The 18776-nt window shown below is 52.7% G+C and overlaps 1 protein-coding gene across 1 annotated transcript in view; it reads left to right on the forward strand.

The window, feature by feature from the left end:
• The window catches only part of GNAO1 (G protein subunit alpha o1), an 83200-nt gene that overhangs the window by 47142 nt on the left and 17282 nt on the right, over positions 1-18776 (forward strand). The gene's annotated exons all lie outside the window — the stretch shown is intronic.

The following is an 18776-nucleotide window of genomic DNA, read 5'->3' on the forward strand; positions in this document are numbered from 1 at the left end:
ATCCATGCTTCTGGCTTTTGCAGTATCCCATGTCAACAAGTTCACCAGCTGACTCAGGCACTTCTGGAATTGTTTTTGCGTGTTTGGATTGCCTGGTGTCTCTGCTTAGGCTTTTCCTGGGTATCTATCGAAACACGGACCCAGGCGCTGGTGTGGCTGATGGTTTTGTTCCGTGTGGTGGGGCCTGATGGTCCCCAGTCTGCACCAGCTCCTCCCACCCAAGCTGGCAGGGCAGTTTGGGAACGCAGGCTTATTCCTGCTCTGGCGGCACTGCAGCAGAAGGCGAGCGATGATGCATCACTTGGCATTGACCGAAAACCAAACGGGAAACCTGCAGATGTGTGGCTGGTGTCACAGCATCCTACCCAACCATTCCTCACTGCAAGCGACTGCATCTCACTGATGATCCTGACTTTATGCCGCCTTTTAATCACTACAAGGTGGACACCCTTGTTTAATCTACATTCCATTGCCTGTAACAGCTAAATCTGCCTTCTCTTGCTGGCAATATTTTTTTTTCCCCACAAAAGAAGGGTCTAATGGCATAAACATACCTTTAAAGATATAAATTACATAAAATGCCAGTCCTAATTGCATTACAAGCTTGTGGAAAATTCTTCAATTGTTTTAGAGCCAATTACCTTGAGGAAAGTATTTTGATTTTCCTTCCATGCAAGATAGCAGTTGAAAATAATAAGCATCGCCCTCCCAATGTGACCAGCTGCTGGGCAATTCATCAGCAAGAGCTCTGAAACCACAAGCAGTTTCTAGACATCAGCCAAAGAGGCTCTGTGCCGCGGCATTCATAGCGGTATCAACGTGCGGTTGCAGCCCAGCAAAATGAATTTTGGCGTCTTTAACAAAATCTCTTGCATTCCGAGGAGGACACACGATCCTCCTCGCCAGGGGAGGATCCTCAGCCATGCTGTGAATCATGCTGGGGCTGGACACTTGTTTCCTCTGGGCTAGGTCAGATGGTGAAGCTGAAGATAATGAAGTCCTTCGCCTTTACGGACCCGCTGCCGTTTAGGAGCTGCTGGTGGTTCCGTCACCAGGAGCAGAGATGCTGTCACAGGGCAGGGTACCACAAGGCATCCTGCTGCACCTCCAGGCCCTGCTGCCACCACACCAGATGGTGATCCAAGTGAGGGCTCAGTTGGCACTTGTTCACGCCCAGTGGTCTCCCAGTGAAAAGCAGCATATTTTTCATTTAATCCTTCAGTGCTTTGGGGTTGTTTTCTTCTGCATGAGTGAAAGATTTGAGACATTTTTCTACTTTCACACACACACCCCCCCCAGGAAAGGGCTCATCTTTATTGACACTGATATCAGATTTGAAACACCAGCAACTACAAAACGTGTTTTCATTAGGGCTGAGAAAAATAAATTCCAGGCAAGAACCGAGTCTGAAGTTCCCCAAAGTTTGAAAAGCAGCGCCGGGCAGTTTGAAAAGAGCTGGACTAGCATCACTCTTATTTCAGGCTTCTCTCGGTGTTGAGCCCTAGGGGCTGGTGTTTTGCCGGCAGGAGGGAAATTCACTGCAGGAGTCCGAGATCGCGCTCCACGGCCGCTCAGCACATGTCACAAAGCCCCAAGGCACCAAGTGACCAGGTCCTGTCATGGCCAGCACAGGTGGGACCTTCAGGAGTGGTCCAAGTGCGTCTCTTCATCCAGAAACTGCCCGCTGAATGCCCTGAGTGCTTTAAGACCTCCCCCCTCCACTGCCTGGCTATTTTGAAGGAACCACCCTTGGGCTTCTCCGAGTCAGTGCTGCTGTTGTCCTACATTGCTCTTCCAGTGCTGTACCTTGAGGTTATTTTTGTCAATGGCTCACACGATAGGCCTTCTGTTACAGTCCCCGGGAGACCGAGTCACAGGCTAATCAACAGCCTGCAAGAGCTAGCAGCATGGCTCTTATTAGTCTATCATTACTTTCACTGAAAATAGATTTAATATTTTGTATTAGCCTAAACAAGAAGTGAGCAATAGCTCTTCTCTCCTATCAAAGATGAGCAGGAGCCTGTTGCTTTCTAGTCTCCCATGCATGCCTGCCTGACGCTGTGGGCTTCCCTGCAAAGCTTTGCTTCTTTTAGGCTCTAAAGTCGTGGAATCGTAGAATCGTTTAGGTTGGAAAAGACCCTTAAGATCACCAAGCCCAACCGTTACCCTAACCCTGCCATCCCACCGCTAAACCATGGCCTTAAGCACCTCAAATGCCACCACTTCTTTCATCATGAAGGGCCTGGGGGACACCAAGCCCCACCAGAAATTTATTCTTGGTACTTGAGGTGTTTCAAAGGCATAGAATCATAGACTCCTTTGCTTGGAAAAGACCTTTAAGATCATCGAGTTCAACTGTAGTCAGCCTATCCTTAGCAAGGATTTAGTAGCTAGGAAGGAACAGTAGAAAACAGCACTTTTGCAAAGAAAAACCGCAACCGAGGACGAGGGGAGGGTCTGTAATGGGCCTCCTGTGCCTTGGACAGCAAAAAGTAAAGCCATAAGGGCAGCAAGAGAAGGGAAGAGGGTAAGATGTAGCGGTTGGTTTAATCTTTTTTTCGTTACTGCATTTTTCCATCATTCCCTAAGGCAAATTTACGGGTGGGTTGTGTTCCACATTCCTAATCTCTTGATTATGTTTTTATTCCTACTTCGTCTCCTCTTCCTTTCTTGTCTCCGTGCCTAGGAGCTAAATCTACCTCTGATCATCAAAGAGTCGGGGCACTGCTGATGTCTTTTTCTTCTCTAGCCAGTTTCTGTCTGTGGAAGCACATCTGTGACCCACATTTTGCTTTCAAAATCAGCAAAATAGAGGTTTCCAGCTGGTTTCCTTAATCTCCTACTTTTGTTCAGATTTTTAAATTGTCTTGTGCATCCTAGCCTCCAGTTCCTAACTAGCCTGGTCAGTGGAGCACAGTGCATAGGGCAAGTTTGATCTTAACCACCCAGGGATGGGGACCTGCCTTGAACGGCCTCCAAACTTCAGGGGGGCGGGGGGAGAATGGAGCAGACGGAGCATCCACACGAGCACTGATTCTCCGTGTACATATCCAAACAGGCACAGGCCCTGCAAGATGTGTAGGAAGAGGCAGTTTGCAAGTACACAGACACAAAAAAGCCACAATCCATCTCAAGTTGTTCTCCTACTGCTTCCAAGTACAGCGAAAGATCGTTTGATAGTGCCAGGGCTGTGAAACTACTGTGAAAATGTAAAATATTTTAGGCCTGCATTCAACCCATCCATCTTCACACATATCAGAGGTGTCAGGGCAAGGAAGCTTGTTGCTTTTGGCTCTCTCTGTAGGGAGCGAAGGGAGGGAGAGGTGCCTCCAGAGAGGGATACAGTCCTCCGGGCTCAGTGGAGAAAGAGAGGTGCAATTGTGCCTGCTGCCCTACCATAGCTACCTGCAGCCCTGCCAGCTCAAGTCTGTGCCAAATACCAAGCCCAAACTGGACCACATTTCGGTCACTCCATCTTCAGGACCCCCTCTGGCAGTGCCTTAGAGAACAGCAGCACTAAACTCAGAAAAAAACACGGCCATGCCTTCCTTCTCACCCTCTCTCATGTGGGACTGTTTCCTGATCGCTTTTCCTTGCAAAAGAATTGTCTTTGCATGATGGCGTCACCTTCCCTACTCGATGCTTATTGCATCCCACATGCCAACATGCACTTTGCACCAAGAACACAGTTCAGAAAGCAGAGCCCGATGTTGCTGTGATGTGGGGGACGGCTTGCAGCCTGAGCCCTGGCAAGGCAGCACTGGAACAGGCTTCCCAGAGAGGCTGTAAAATCTCCATCTCAACACGGAGCCACCTGAGCTAACTTTCCAACTGAATTTAACTTTGAAGCTGGCCCTGTTTTGAACAGGGATATGGTCCAGATGAGCTCCACAGGTCCAATCCAAACCCGCATTTTTGGGTTTGTCTTTTGGTTTTTTTCTCCCTCTCCCTCTTTCTCTCCTGACACTGGGTTTAAAAGGGAGAAGGGGTCTTCAGGGATGGCTGTGGTCTCCTTTTCCTAGCTGTGCAGGACCATGCAGCTCCAGGATAACGTGCTGCTGGTGAAGCCAAAGCCAGCAAGGCAAACATTTAGACCATGGGATGTGGGCGCTGTGCACGAATGTTGGGACATGGCCCGTTTTAATGAGCTGCAATGAGCTGGCTCTATCAGACAGAAGAAAGAAAATTATAGGCCAAGGTTTTGCATTCATATTCCCATCAGGTGCGTAGATTTCATTTTCTTATCACAGCTTTTGCACTAGAATATAGTTTTCCGTGGGCCCGTCTTACTCATGCCTGTCACTTGCGCTCCCTTGCATTTAATTGGAGGGAGCAGCAGTGTAAATGGAACCATCCAGTTAATTGGGGTGACTTGCATCGCGCTGGTTATTGAACAACCCACCCTTGTGTCTTGGAGCCCAAGCACCGATACAGCAGAAAGGGAAAATGTATCACAAGCGGAGATGTAGATACATCTGTCTGAGTTTTGGGGGTAATTTACCCTTGTAAGTAAATATGCCCACCAGCTTTGAATAATTAAGTTCCCCCTATGATAAGCAAAACAAAACAGCTCATAAAGGCCAGAGCTGGTTGACTGGAATCACCAGCCTTACTCGGTTTCCCACAAATGAGATGCAAATAGATTTGCAGGGAGGAGCAGAGCTGCGACATCTGCTGGTGCCAGGTCTGGAGTAGGGCTGTTTCTCTAAGTGCGAGGTGGGGGAGAGGGTGACAGGCTGAGCATCAGAGTCTGGCAGGGCTTGGGCTTGGTAGAGGCCTCAGGCTTTGTTGTTATCCTCATAAATTAAGGAATCACTATCGTTATGTGGCTACATCTAGGTCTGAGTGGGAGCTGGAGGAAGGGCATGACAGGAAGGACATCTTTGAAATCAGCTGGATGGTTTCCAGCATCTCACCCTCAGTCTTCACCCACCTGGAGACCCAGTTTCACCAAGATCAGGTGCAATCTCTCCAGGGGCTGCCTCAGTTGGCCCAAAGCAGGGTGGAGACCACATCGTGGTATCTTGAAGGTGGGTGTTAAGCAATGCTCACCTTCACATCCCACCAAACACCGCTGGGAGAGTGTGAGGACTGAGCTTCCTCACCAGAAAACTCACTTTCAAGCTGGGGGGAGTAGAGGTCTTCAGGACACTGCAGAACAGGACTCCATCATAAGGCATTGCCACTCATTGTAATGCCCACCCTGCTTGGCCCCTCTCAAGGCACTGGTGCAGAGGAGAGCTCCACGGGATCCACTCCTCCATGGAGGAGAGGCCATTCAGAAGCTTAGTCCCAGATCTGGGCTCTTCCCTTTACCCTTTCCAAGCCACACATGCAAGTCATCGGGGAAAGGGGGAACTGTCTTAAAAGACATTTCCTTGCTGGAGCTCATGCAAACTCTAAAGAAAATGAAGAAGAACGAAAAGCAGCAGGTCCCATCCCTTGTGAACACCCGGTTTCTGAAGGACTATAGAATCATAGAGTTGTTTAGGTTGGAAAAGCCCTTTAAGACCACCAAGCCCAGCCGTTCCCCTAACCCTGCCATCCCACCACTAAACCCTGGCCATAAGCACCTCATCTGCCCGGCTTTTAAATCCCCCCAGGGATGGGGACTCAACCCCTTCCCTGGGCAGCCCCTTCCAGTGCTTGACAGCCCTTTTGGGGAAGGAATTTTTCCCAATGTCCAACCTAAACCTGCCCCAGCACAACTTGAGGCCATTTCCCCTCATCCTATTGCCTGTTCCCTGGGAGCAGAACCCGACCCCCCCGGCTCCCCCTCTTGTCTGGCAGTTGTAGAGGGTGATAAGGTCTCCCCTCCCCTCTCAGTCTGGGTGAAGGTATCTGAGATGGCACCTTAACTTGTCCTGGGAAGAGGAGACGCTACAGAGCTGGGCTTTAAAGCGGAGCTTGTGGCAGCGCCCAGAGACGTGGGAAATCCAGGATTCACCAGCTGAACCAGAGCTCCGACACTTTGCTTGCTGCTTTTCCAACTGAAATAGCAAATTCTGAGCCAGCTCCACTCAAAACTGAGCACCTCTTTTAGACATGGATCTCGCAGGCAAAAACTGGTGGTACAGTGTTGTCGCTGCCCCTCTCTCAATCCTCTTTTACCCCCCCCCAAAACCTCCCTAAGATCTGTCTGAAGAGACGCAGGAGATGATAACGCAGGCTGCGCTGCAAGGAGGAGCAGGGACATTATGTCGGCACTTCATTCCTCGGGGACGAAGATGTAGCGGTACCTGCTACCTCCCTGCCATCTTTCATTGCCATGTCGCATCATAACAGTGTTGTCCTTGGCCTGGGCATTAGTAAAATCTTGATGTCTTGATGACATAAATTGCTATTTAATGACCCATGATACCAATCAGGGCTGTCCCGCTTTTGGCCCAGCTCCTGCCTGGAGGGGTAGGAGCCAGGCAGTAGTTCATGCTGCCTGGAGGAGGGGACACTGCCTGAATTTAGGAAGATTCTTTTCTCTTTTCACATTTTGTGTAGAGACGAAGAGCAGCCAGCACCACCAGTAAAACTCAGCACCAGGGCATTCACCCCCAGGGAAACCTACTGAACCGCAGCCTTGAACCCTGGATAATCTGTTCTCATCGCCGAATGACAGACCCAACAGGAATTTCTCCCTGCCTTGCAAAGGGATGTGGGTGACAGATTTGGTGTGGAAAGATTTGACTTCTTTTGGCTGAGTATTTGTGTATTTTTAGGCTGAAATGTCCTTATGAAACCAGCTGGAGCTGGCAGGCTGCCACCAAGGGTTGGGGTTGGATGGGGTTTTTTTTTTTGTTGTTGTTGTTCCGTTCCGTTTGGTTTTTTGCCGCTACTCCACCACTGTCCACAGCCCCCTTCTCCCACCAGCCCTCACACCCTGCAGATCACCCATCGCTGCCATCTCCCACCTTCCACCCCAAACCTCCTTCCCACGCCGGAGGATGGCAGTGCCGGGATGCAGCTCCACAGCCAGGGAGTCCAGGCTCTCCTGGGGACCCGCAGCCCCTGCTCCCCCTCTCCTGCAGAGCCAGGGACCCCCCAGCTTCCCTCGCCCTCTCTGCACTTTGACGTACAGTGCGTCCCCGGCTCCGCTGTCACAGCCGGCCCTGCAAGGCAAACAGCGTCACCTGTAGGAGGTTAGGGCAGAAGATGGGGTGTCCCCTACCAGCAAGGCTATCGGCGCATCCTACCCCGTTGGAAGCTCCTTAGGGAATCAGGTAGCTCTAGCAAGGCAGATGTCCCTCTGCCTGGGTAATTCCTGCTTTACGCCAGCTAGATGGCACCCAGCTCAGTGGTCACCAGGGGCTGCGAGCCCAGGGACTGGCCGCTCTCAGCCTCGTGGTTTTGCGAAGCCGTCAGGGGACCGCTGTGCCATGGCTCTTGGTCGCATGACCAGCATCAGGTCTGGCACTGTCCGTGACACAGCGGTGGCCGTGTTTTCCCAATGTATTTGCTGTCCATTTAAAATTCTTAAATGGCAAAGAATGGCAGGAACGTGGGAATTTCTTTGTAGCCAGGCTCTGGGATGGAGCAAGCTGTCTTCCACACAGGTTCTGCAGGCACCCGTGGTGACGGTGTGATGGGGAGATGCTGCCCCCTGCCCCATGGATCCTATCCCAGAAATCATCCTGGTTTGGATGGAAAAGTTGCAAAAGGACCTTGCTGAGGTCCAGGGAGTGTATCAGCTCTTGGGCAGAGCTGGCTGCCAGCGGCCATGGACTGAACTGCTCAGAAGGAGCCGCTCCAGCCCAGGACAAGCACTGCCGGGCAGAGCAGGGTGGCTCCATGCGCTTAGGATGCGCTTACCTCCCCTTCCCCCTTCTTTCATGTTTTCATGGCCACCAGCCTTTCCCTGTCCCCGGTTTCTCAGCACGATGCTCCCCTCCCCTGCCCAAAAAGCATCTGAGTGCCTGCTAGAGGTGTGTAGCCGCTGCCAGCCCCCTTGCCCTCTCTGGGGGTCCAGCCCGTGCACACACACACACACACGTACCCCCCGCAAGAAGAGGGGGAGCAGTGCAGCATCTCCATGCTCAGGTGCTTCAGGTTAGGAGTTAAATCCAAAACCAATCATGAGCTTAGCTAAATAGCCCCCGTTTTTCAATAATATATTAAGACAACCATTGGAAAATTGCTTTTATCTGCTGCTTCCTAAGCCTTCTGGCTTACACTTTAAAGCCTTTTGTCTGTGAACAGGAGAGCTGGAAAGTCCTTTTTTATTTCCTTAAGCAAATAGTCCATCTAATATCCAGTCTTGAGGGGCTGAGGCTTTAAGAGAGAACAAAAATGAAGGGGAAAAAAAATGTAGCAAACATTGTGACACTTAAAATGACAGGACTCAGCGATGATGGGGATGAAGGGCCCAGAGCTGTGCCCGCAAAGGGAGGGCAGAGCTCCCCGGGGCCCCCTGAGAGCCCGCGGCGCCCGTAGGTCAGCAAGCTGGAGCTCCTTCTCCTGCTTCCCCGATAGGGACAACAAACACACTCCTGCTCACGAGACGGCGACGTCCACAGTGGCCAGAGCAGGGAGGTGGCGGTGAAGCAAGGCAGGGGCGGGGGGCGTCCAGGTGAGCCCTGCGGGAGCAGAGTCCTAGTGCTCAGCTGAAACCCTCCTGCCAAAATCGAGATCCGCCTGGCAGAGCCTCGGGCACCGATCATTTCACAAACTAATTGATGTAATAGCTCTAATTAGCCCTGTAGCAAACACCACTTTGTTTCTTGTTCATCCAGGCCAAGCACTGAGCTGATATTTGACCCCCGGCCATTGATTTCCTACTGCTTTTTAGGTGGGAAAGGGGGGAAATTTGGGGTTTCTTTCTCAAGACGGAGGACACGGCCGGGGCTGGGAGGAGACGCGTGGCAGACAGGCGGCCCAGGCTGTGCTTCCCCTTGGTGTTCCACGTGCAGCCCTGCGGAGAGCAGAGGCACGGCTGCTCCCAGCCCCATGCCCCCGTCGCCGCAGTCGGCAGGAGCGGGATGGGGGGACGCATCGCCTGGCTGTGGCCTGCTCCGGGGCTGGGCCAGCGCCAGGGATGGATGCCTTTCCTGCCTCCTCCTGATGAGGGGCCATACCTGTTTTTTCCCAAGGCACGTGCCGATGAGATGACCATTGATTCAGGCAGGGGAACCCAAGGCAGCCAGCTGTGACGCTGCCACCTTACTGCTTACCGTACCGCTCTCCCATACAAGCCAGGCATCAGCCCACCCCACACAGTAAGCCAGACACACTTTAGGCAGATTTTTGACCTTTTCCTATTATTATCTTTTTTCTTTTTTTTCTTTTTTTCCCCTACAACACAGACCTAGCGCTAGGTCCGTATCAGTTGGTTCATCCGCACCTTTTGCACCGGCTCTCTATGAGAGTAAAAACAACACTGAGACTTCTATTTCACCTTCTCCAGGTCCATTCCTTTCCTTCAGACCATGGGCATAACACACAGGTCCAAGCCCACAACTCCAATTTTCCCAGCCCCCATCAGAAAACCCTCCGCTCTCCCACGCGCCCCTGGCCCCGCCGGCAGCCCATGCCCAGGTTTTGGGGTAATTCTGCCTGAGCTCTCATGGATGGGCTCACAGTTGCTCCGCTCTGCGGGCACAGGCTCCGGGCAGGGCTGCTTGGTTCGGTGGCAACAGCACAGCTGGGAGCAGAAGGAGGCTGGAATACAGTGGAGCAAACAATCCTCCTTGTGCCAAAATCCTCATGCTTACACCTTCCCCACCTCCTACACATCTAAAGCATTTAAGTGCTTGAGCACCTGGAGAAGGCGCCTCCTTTCGAGGTCCATGAGCCTGGATTTTAGGCAGCGCCTTCTCCGTGCTGCTGGGAGGGGAGGGAAGAGGTAGAGGGGGGAAAGAAGCCAGGCACAGACCGCACGGTGGAGCCCCGCCAAGGAAGCGTCAGCTCAGGTTTGGCGGCTAGGCCAAGCCTTGCTGGGGATTTGTGATGCACTTTGCCTCGCTGTAAACCCCTTCCTGGCTGGGCTACATTGAGCAGCAGGCTCGCTGGGAGCACCAATGTTGAAAAGAAATTCAGTGCTCCCAAATTGCACGCTCAGGCCACGAAACACCCTGCACCCTGCCTGAGGTCCCAGCAAAGAGCATCGCAGCGTGGGACTCCCTGGCTTGTCGGGGTGTCTCGTGGTGACAGTGGGGAGCAAGCAGAGCTGTTATATGGACATAGAGCCCACACCAAGAGGGAAAACACAAAGAAAAATTGGACATACCCCAGTATCTGCCTTTAAACACGCCACCTTGTGTCCCCTGCCACGTGTTTCCATAAGAACAGAGCCACATTACGCAGCTCTGTGCTTTCGCCCGCAGCCCCCCAGCTGCACATCATGCCGGCTGCCAACCCATCCACACTGTGCCTGGCTGCCTTCTGGCACGTGCAAGATGATCCTGGGGAACACTGGCTGCCCGCTCCCTGGCTCCTTCCTCCACGCTCCTCACCCTCCTCCTTTTTCCTCACGTACGCCTTAAATCTCATCAACCCAATCCTCAGCCCTAGGGACAAGGGGGTCGTGCAAGCGAGTGCGTGAAGACGACCAAATGTGAAACAACACACATGGGTGTGCAAAGGCAAGGCTTAGTGTGAGCAACTGTGCCAACGCCATCCAGGGCCAGCCTGCAGCCTTCCCCGTACGGACATAAGGGGGCACTCCTGGGATTTGGGGGGTTATTTTTATTTTCGCTTTGCAGCAGGAGCCAAAAAGCCCTTTCTTTTGAGAGGCTTCAAACGTTGATTGTATATGGCTGATCCTTTCAGCAGCTGGTGCAGTGCCACCAGCTGAATAAATCTTGCATGCATCTGTAATTACTGCTTAGCTGGTGTTTAAACGCAGCGTCATTGATCTGCAGAACTCATCAAAATCCATACAGGAATGCATGAAATTATACGGGATGGAGCAGAAAAGTACATGACAACATCCATTTTCAGCCTTCTTTGTTCAGGGGGAAAAAAAAGCGTTTATTTATCTCTAGTCAAATTCTTGGGTTAATTTATAACACCATTTTATAGGCTGCTCTTTATGTGGGCAATCTATTTCTTCCTTAGAATAGGCCAGCAAATTTCTACCAGCCTTAGAGTATCTGCCCCTGCAAAATCCCTCTTAAATGCATGGAAGAATATTGCTTAAGGGTTATAAAACTCAGGACTGAAAGGTCTTGTGGTTAAAGCTCCTGACTGCAATTTAGGGACCCCAAATTGACTTCCAAGCGCCATCACGGACCTCCTGCCATGTCCCCAGGCGAGTCATCTATCCCCTCATCACTTACGTTCCTCCTAAAGCAAGTGTGATTAACAACATCTACCTCCTCCGATGGGAGGTTTGGGGGACACATCCCTCACGCTCAGCAAGATCTGAGGTGCTCCAGCAGCAGAGAGCGTAGAAACGTGGGCTGGGCAAGGGCGATGCTTGCCATCTGCCCGAGGTGCTCTGCTCCCCTTCTGCGGCCAAGAGGAAGCTCAGCAAAAGCATTGGCTGGCAGCAAAGCCCACCTTGCCTGGAAGAACTCCCAATGTTTTCCAGACCTAATGTTGCTCTGGGCCACCTCCATCCTCCCACTGGAAGTGAAGTGCTCCTGGGTCACTTCAAGCTTGTCCCATTGAGCAGGCAGGGACTCATGGTCCACCCAATGGTCTTACCACAGCACCTCCCTTGCTCCTGGGAGGCATGGTCACTGGCAGGTCCCTGGAAGGAGGGCTTTGGGCAGGGTTGGGTCCCCAGGGTGCAGGGGAAGGTCTCTGCAGAACCTCAAGTGCAGAGACAGTTGCTGTCCCCAGCCCTCGTGGAGAAACATGCCTGTGAGATGGTGTCCTCAGCTCATCTCCCACAAAGCCACACCAGCTCTGCGGCCAGGCTGTCCCATATGGAATATCCTGAGCTGGTTTTATCAGGGATAAAATTTTATGAGGGATGAGAAACTCCATGAATTTTCCCCTTACGTGGCTTTGCTTCTGGATCCAGCCTGGACTGAAACCAAAATGCTGCAATTCCACAAGCAAAGCCATCCTCGGAGGAGCCTCACCTGACAGCTGCTGAGAAGGGCCAGAAAGTCCATTTGCATAGCGCAGATCTTACACACCCAAGAGAGCCACCCAGGGATAACAAAGACATTTTTAGCGTGCAGCCAAGGGTAAAACTTCCAGGTTTTGCTTTTGCTGTATGTGGGTCATATCTGTCCGCAGCAGAGCACTGGCTGGTTTGGGTACCACGGTTTCTGGCAGGGATGCAGAAATGGGATTTGAAAGCAGAAATGCCTATGGCTTGCTAATAGGTCAGGAAAACGGCCAGATGAGAAGATCCAGAAACATGATTCCCACTCCGTCACTGGCAACCCATCTTCCTCCGCACTGCGAGTGTATCAATGAAGCCCCTAATTGAAGTCAGCTCCCGACAGACCCACCCTGCTCTTCCCAACTGCGCCACCACCCAGCTACAGGCATCCTCCATCGCCTTGATACGATGCTTTCCTTCATAGCTTCAGATCTAACCCCCTCACCAGTGCTATTCCTGCCGCAGACAGATGCCTAGCACTACAAAAACACCACGGCTCTATCTGTTTTTTTCCTTCCAGCTTAGAAATGGAGATGTTAATGCTACTTCCCCTACTGCCACAAGTGTGTAAATAGATGTCCCGGGCTTTTGTGCACACCCTGATGAATCTCCCTGGCTGATCAAAAGGTTAAAGTCCAGGGGACTGGTTTCATCTGCGGCCACAGCTGTCTGCTTTCCAGGGCTGGAGTAATTAGCTCACGAGATGGCCCTGGGGCCAAATGGAATCAGATGGGCCATAAGGAGTGCCGGGGCGAGCGAGCCTGTGTCGCCATGCTCACTGGGGGGCTCGGCCGCGGCAGGCTGGGTTCGTCCGCGTCTCTCCCCTGTTCAGGCTGAGCCGCTGGGTGCGGACGTGCCGGGAGCCCCGCTGCAGCGTGGAGGCTGTGTCCTCTGATCCAGGCTCTTTCCCAGAACAAGCCCTTCATTATCCCAAACAGCTTATTTTTAGCCCCTCCTTTCTTTCCTTCCTTTCTTCTTTTTTTTTTTTACAGTATAGAAAGCCATCAGCTCCACTGCCAGCAGGTTTATAACAGCAGTTCTGGGGCAAAAAAAAAAGAAAAAAAGCATCAAACCCACTTACTCCGTTGCGTAAAGGTTTAGGCATAGATCCTGCTCGCTTCCAGGGCGCTGAGTCCCACCATGCCTCATCCCTGCTCCAGCTCAGCTACCGTCCTTTGGCGCTGGCCGTCAGAAGGCAGCAGAGGCTTATCCAAAGCAAGAGCTGGGCTGGAGCTGCTGAGCCTTCCTCTGCTTCAGCCAAGGTTGGGTTTAGTGCCTGCGTCTGCCCCGGGGTGCAGGGGGCACCCGCGTGGAGGGCCACCGGCAGAGGAGGCCTTGCGCAGCCCGCACCGGGCGTCATCCGGTGGGCTCGGATTGCCGTAGTGCTGCTGGCAAGATCCATCCAGCCCCCGTAAAAATCTTTTGCTTAGGAAAACGAAGGCGAGGGTGCCCCATGGTCAGCAGCCCCACGCTAAGCAATGCTTTAAATCACAGAGGCTTTGTATAAGCAGCGGCATGGCCTGGGCCAGGACACGGTTAAAAGGGATCACGCCACTGCTGGCAAACCGTGTTCACCAGATCTGCCCGTGCAGCAGCTCCGAGGGGGCTGGCGTTAAACTGTCTGGCTCTCCAAGCAGCGTCATATGAAGTGGCCATAAAGCAGACGGTTACACATAGAGCAAGGCAGTTGGGGCTCCCTCCTTTCCCCAATTCCGATAGGATCCGGGAGGTCAGGAAAATCCCTTCCTGGCATGACGAAAGGCTGAGAAGCTTCCATGTGGGAATGTCTCAGGAGCAGAGGTGCTCCATAGGGGATGTGTGGAGGTCTATGGAGATGCCTACAGAGAACCAAGGGGGGAACAGGGAGAAGAGCCGTTACTGTACAATAATTAAGAAAGTTAAATGCTGGAGTGGCAGTTCGAAACCCAGGAAAAGGCAGGGTTTTTCACAGACAGGGTAGCTGAGCTGGGAAACTCCTTGCTGCAGATGTGTGTTAGAAGTTCACATTGCTTCGAAAAGCAATGAATTATAAAGGTATCGCCCTTCTCTTTGAAACTCCATTATCCATATGAAGTATTGGAGGCTGGGAAAACTGAGGGCTGCACACTTGCCCTGTATTCGTGCTCTGCTCTCAACGTCAGCTCTTGGACACCGGTTGAGCGAGGTGGGTCATCAATCTGATCCAGACACATTGTTTTTCTCTTTTGGAAGGGCTCCAACATGTTAAAAAAAAATAATCTTTATCATCCCCTCTTACATAACGTCCAATTTTCAAATTTCATTGCAGAAAGATGAGTCCACGTCTGCTTTCCCAGGGCCACTCCAAAACTGTTCCTGAGCAGGTTGTTAGTGTTGGCTTTTCCTCCAAAGCCCACCTCTCCCCCAGCCAGAGCTCTCTGATCGCAAACTCAAACTATACCACGGCGTCCTTTCATTCCAGCAGTACCAAGACCATGATGTGTTGCTGACCAAACTGCCACCCAGGAGCAACTCCAGCCAGCACCTTCGCCTGCAGACCCTTTATGTCCTGAAGCCCCGTTGTTATTCGGTTGCTATTTAGTGATTCTGCTCATGCGCATGTGCTACTAAAAATTATTCTGGATCCAGCCATGCCTTGGGAAACTGCAAGTGTAACTAGGACAGCTAAGCTCCAACCTGCTTTTGTTCATTCCTCCTGCCTGTCATTAGTATTAATAGCAACTTGTCGAGCTGATCTCGATGAAGCCCTGTACAGCCTGCCGCACGACTCCTTTCCTTTTCCATGGATGCATTTAGGGACATGGTTTAGTAGTGGGATGGCAGGGTTAGGGTAACAGTTGGGCTTGATGATCTTCAAGGTCTTTTCCAACCTAAACGATTCTATGATTCTGTGATCTCCCGCTTGCGCTCAGTGAGGTCTGAGCAAACAGCCCGTGGCCCTGGCCATCAGCGGGGTCCTGCTTCAGAGCAGGACAAAAAAATACGCATCGCAACGTAGCATCCCTCTTGCCGAGGTTTGGCACCGACCTTTCATAGCAAGGACCATCCTCCTCCTTTCCCAGGGGAGAGTAATGAAAACCCAGAGCACCCAGCAGGAGTTCATTCAGGAAAATAACGTCAGTAATCTCGGGGGTTATCCATCACCCCTGCTGTGAACAGCCTGCAAGAAGCAGGCACCAGAAGTGGTTCATCGTGCTGGTTGGATTTGGGGGAGGGAAGCTGGGTAGCATCCATGCCAGTGTCTCATTTGGATGGGTGTCAGATGAGATTTATCATCGGGAGCAGTGGCAGGACAGCGGAGCCTGCTGTGTAATTCATGCTATTCCCATTGAGGCAGGACTGGCCAAGCGGGGAACACAGCCTGAAACACAAAACCCATTGCTTGAAGTCCAGGAGCGAATTCCCAAGATTTTCCTTCTCTGGGCTGGGCTCAGAAAACGCCAGACAGTGCTCTTGCCCTCTCAGATGAACTTCTTATTCCCTAAGGTCTCTTCCTCCCGTCTGCCGTTCCCCATCTGGAAGCACCCAAGGAGCAGCACCCGACGCCTTCTGGCTTTCCTTAGGGGGACAGGAAGGCTCTGGGCACGAGCACACACGTCGGGGTCCCTACCCTTGGGCGGGGTTTATCCCTGAAGGGACGCGATGCCGCTGCTTGGCTACGTCTCAAGTCTTCCATATTGGATGGTTATTTAAGACGCATGTTGCGTCACCGCTGTGCGTGCTGGATGGGCGCTAGGCTCCCAGAGTGGGCTGGGGTTTTTTTTCCCCCTTTCCCCTAAAATAACGCGGCAGACGTGGCTGGGCATGGTATCTGCAGGAAAGAGGCTGTGGCACCACAGCCGCTGGTTGTTTGGCCAGCTCCAGCTGCCCTGGGTAGCCGCACCAAGCTGTGTCCCACCTTCAGGACATCTTCACATAAGCACCCAGAGGTAGATGAGATGACTGCCACTCATGACAACCTTGATCAAAAACTTGGCATTTGCCAGGACATGATGCTGGAGCTGACCCTCGAGCGCCTCTGTACGTGGAGTAGAAAATAACTCAGCGGTGACTCAGCTGCGTCTGTTGACAAATAGGGATCTTCTTTTTCAATCAAATGCAACGCAAGTCAACACAACAAGGCTGGGGCATCCCATGCGCAGCCTTTCCTTCACGGAGGAGACGTGGACAGAGGCCAGGGCCAGCAGGATGGAGGAGCAGCTGGGAAGAAGCTGCTGTCTCCAGCTGTTCTTGTTCTCCTGAAGTTCCCGCTCCCCTGTCTGCAAACCCACCCCAAGACCAAGACCCGAGCTGTGGCTGCCACCGCGCTGCCGCTTCTCAAGCACCGAGGACCTAAGGTTGGCCTTGGCACGACGTGAGCACCCCAGGCGTGCACATCGCGGGCTGGACGCTGCCTGCAAAAAGACTGCCAAGGCGTCACCTTTGAGGCAAGAAAAACCCAATGGACGTTTAACCACTTGATTGCCATTAACCTCAACGGACGTGAATGTACGTCTGTGTACGCCGTCCCACAGGTATCCAGCCCTGACCACGGCTACGCTTCTCCGTCCAGGGTGGCAGCCAGCAGAGCCTTTGGCGTAGGCAGCACAGCCCTGGGAGAAAGCTCCCGTGGTGGCAGAGTGCCTGGGGAGGGGTCCCCGTCCACGCGCCACACGTAGGCTGCTGCCGCTGGGCCATCCCCATGGGATAACTCGGACAGCAGCCCTTTCTGCACGCGGCATCTTGGCATCAACCATGCGGCTACCACACACCATTGGAAAGAGCAAATGAAGGTGCAAGAAACTGTATTTACTCCCTGTTTTCAATATTACTGGGTGGCAATATTTAATACCAGCTAGTCCTTACGGCGTGCCTGCCTTTCGTAGCCTCAGTTCGATGAGCTGCTCTCCCTCTGTTTGGGAAATGCTATTTCTTGTGCATTTTGCTTTTAGCAGCGTAATAGAGTAGGGCTTCACCTCCCCGAGCCCGATAAATCGAGTGACTCAGAAACCTGCAATCTGCTTCAAAACAAAGCATTTAAAATAAAAGATATCAGCAGTAATGGAGCCGCTAGGCTCAGGGGTATAAATGCTAGAGGGTTACTCGTGTACTCAAAAACCCCTCCAACCTTTCTTCAGCTTTCTTTAACCCCTGCCAGCCCTGGGCAAGGCAGGCTGAGCGCAGAGCTGATGTGTCACTGCAGATACGCGCCCGCTCCGGCATGCAAGCCCTGGAGCTGGGAAGGGGAAGGAGCTCTGATGCCAGCACCATGCAACGAAGATGACGCAGAAGTGGGAGAGCCGACGCTCGCTCCACGTCCTCCAAAGTGCTCTTGTTTCTGCTGGTTACACTGATGCCAGCTTCTGAGAGGATTACATGTCATCAAGCCTGCTGGCTGCGACAACTAATTATTTCCAGTTTGGCCTTTAGATTTGCAGTTCAGAGGGCATCCCAGCAGCGCCGTCACCCAGCACCATGTGTAGCAATCTGTGCCCACTTGGTTTTCCCTGTTCCCAACACATCCCAACCCGCTGCCAGCTCAGGCTGGCACCCAGCGGACCAGCAGGTCCTTCCAAGAAGCATGGGCAGCTTCAGTGAAGCCTTGGAGATACCTCCAGCAGGAACCGAGGAGAACAACCAGCAGCTAAAATCGTCTCAGCATCCAAACAGCAGCCTTGCCTGTGCTTCCCATTCCTGCAGCTGGATGTTAGCATGGCAGCCGTGCCGTGGCACGCTCCGCTGGCCGAGCTTCATGGGGTGCACGGAGCTGACGGGGCCCAGCTCAGCTGCAGCCAAGTCCAGGGAAAAAAAAAAATATCTGCTGCAGCCTGAGATGGGAGAAATTCCAGGGGAGAGCAGCCAGAAGAGCAAACAGTTTTGGAATGCAGCCGCAAAACCAGCACTGAAAGCGTTGTATACCTTCATAAAAATTGATGTCTGGCCCTCTCCGAGACTACCAGGAGCCGATGAAAAGCAGACCCAGGCAACTGATAGAGTTTGAGTAACTGAGAAACACATGGAGAATGATGGAAAAGATGAGAGATGAGGAAAGATGTGAAGAGGGGAGTTAATAGAGAAGGCGAAGCCTGTGTTGGCAAGCAGGTATTGGAGCCAGGGTGCCTGGCAGCTGGGCTGGATGCGTTAGCATGAGAATGACCCCGAGGCACTGGCCCCATGTTGCTCAGCTCAGCTGAAGCCAGGACAGGCTGAGTACTGGGGATACTGAGTATTCCCCTGCCGCAGCACCAGTTAAGCACTGGGAAGCAGTGCCCTCACCTAGACAGATGCCAGAGACCCCGCTGAGGGGTTTCCTATGGAGATATCCCAGCTGGGATTGGAAGCTGGATGCTGTCAGGGAGGAGAAGGTGGATGGGATGGATCCTGCTCGGCTCTCCTCCCTCTGTCGCTATCGTCCTGCCCCCGTGAGAGGCTGGCAGGCTGATTCCATCCATTGCTGGAACACATCCAGAGGAGAGCAGTGTAGCTGGGGAGGGGTTTGGAGCCCCAGGCTGCTGGGGAGCAGCTGGGGGACTGGGGGTGTTCAACCTGGAGAAGAGGAGGCTGAGGGGAGACCTTATCGCTCCTTACAACTGCCAGGGGGGTCGGGCTCTGCTCCCAGGGGACAGGTGATGGGACAAGGGGAAACGGCCTTAGGGTGTGCCAGGGCAGGTTTAGGTTGGACATGGGGAAAAATTCCTTCCCCGCAAGGGCTGTCAGGCCCTGGAAGGGGCTGCCCAGGGAAGGGGTCGAGTCCCCATCCCTGGGGGGA

The sequence above is a fragment of the Egretta garzetta genome, unplaced genomic scaffold (genome assembly GCF_000687185.1).
Source record: "Egretta garzetta isolate BGI_Z169 unplaced genomic scaffold, ASM68718v1 scaffold27, whole genome shotgun sequence".
Classification (NCBI taxonomy): Eukaryota; Metazoa; Chordata; class Aves; order Pelecaniformes; family Ardeidae; genus Egretta; species Egretta garzetta.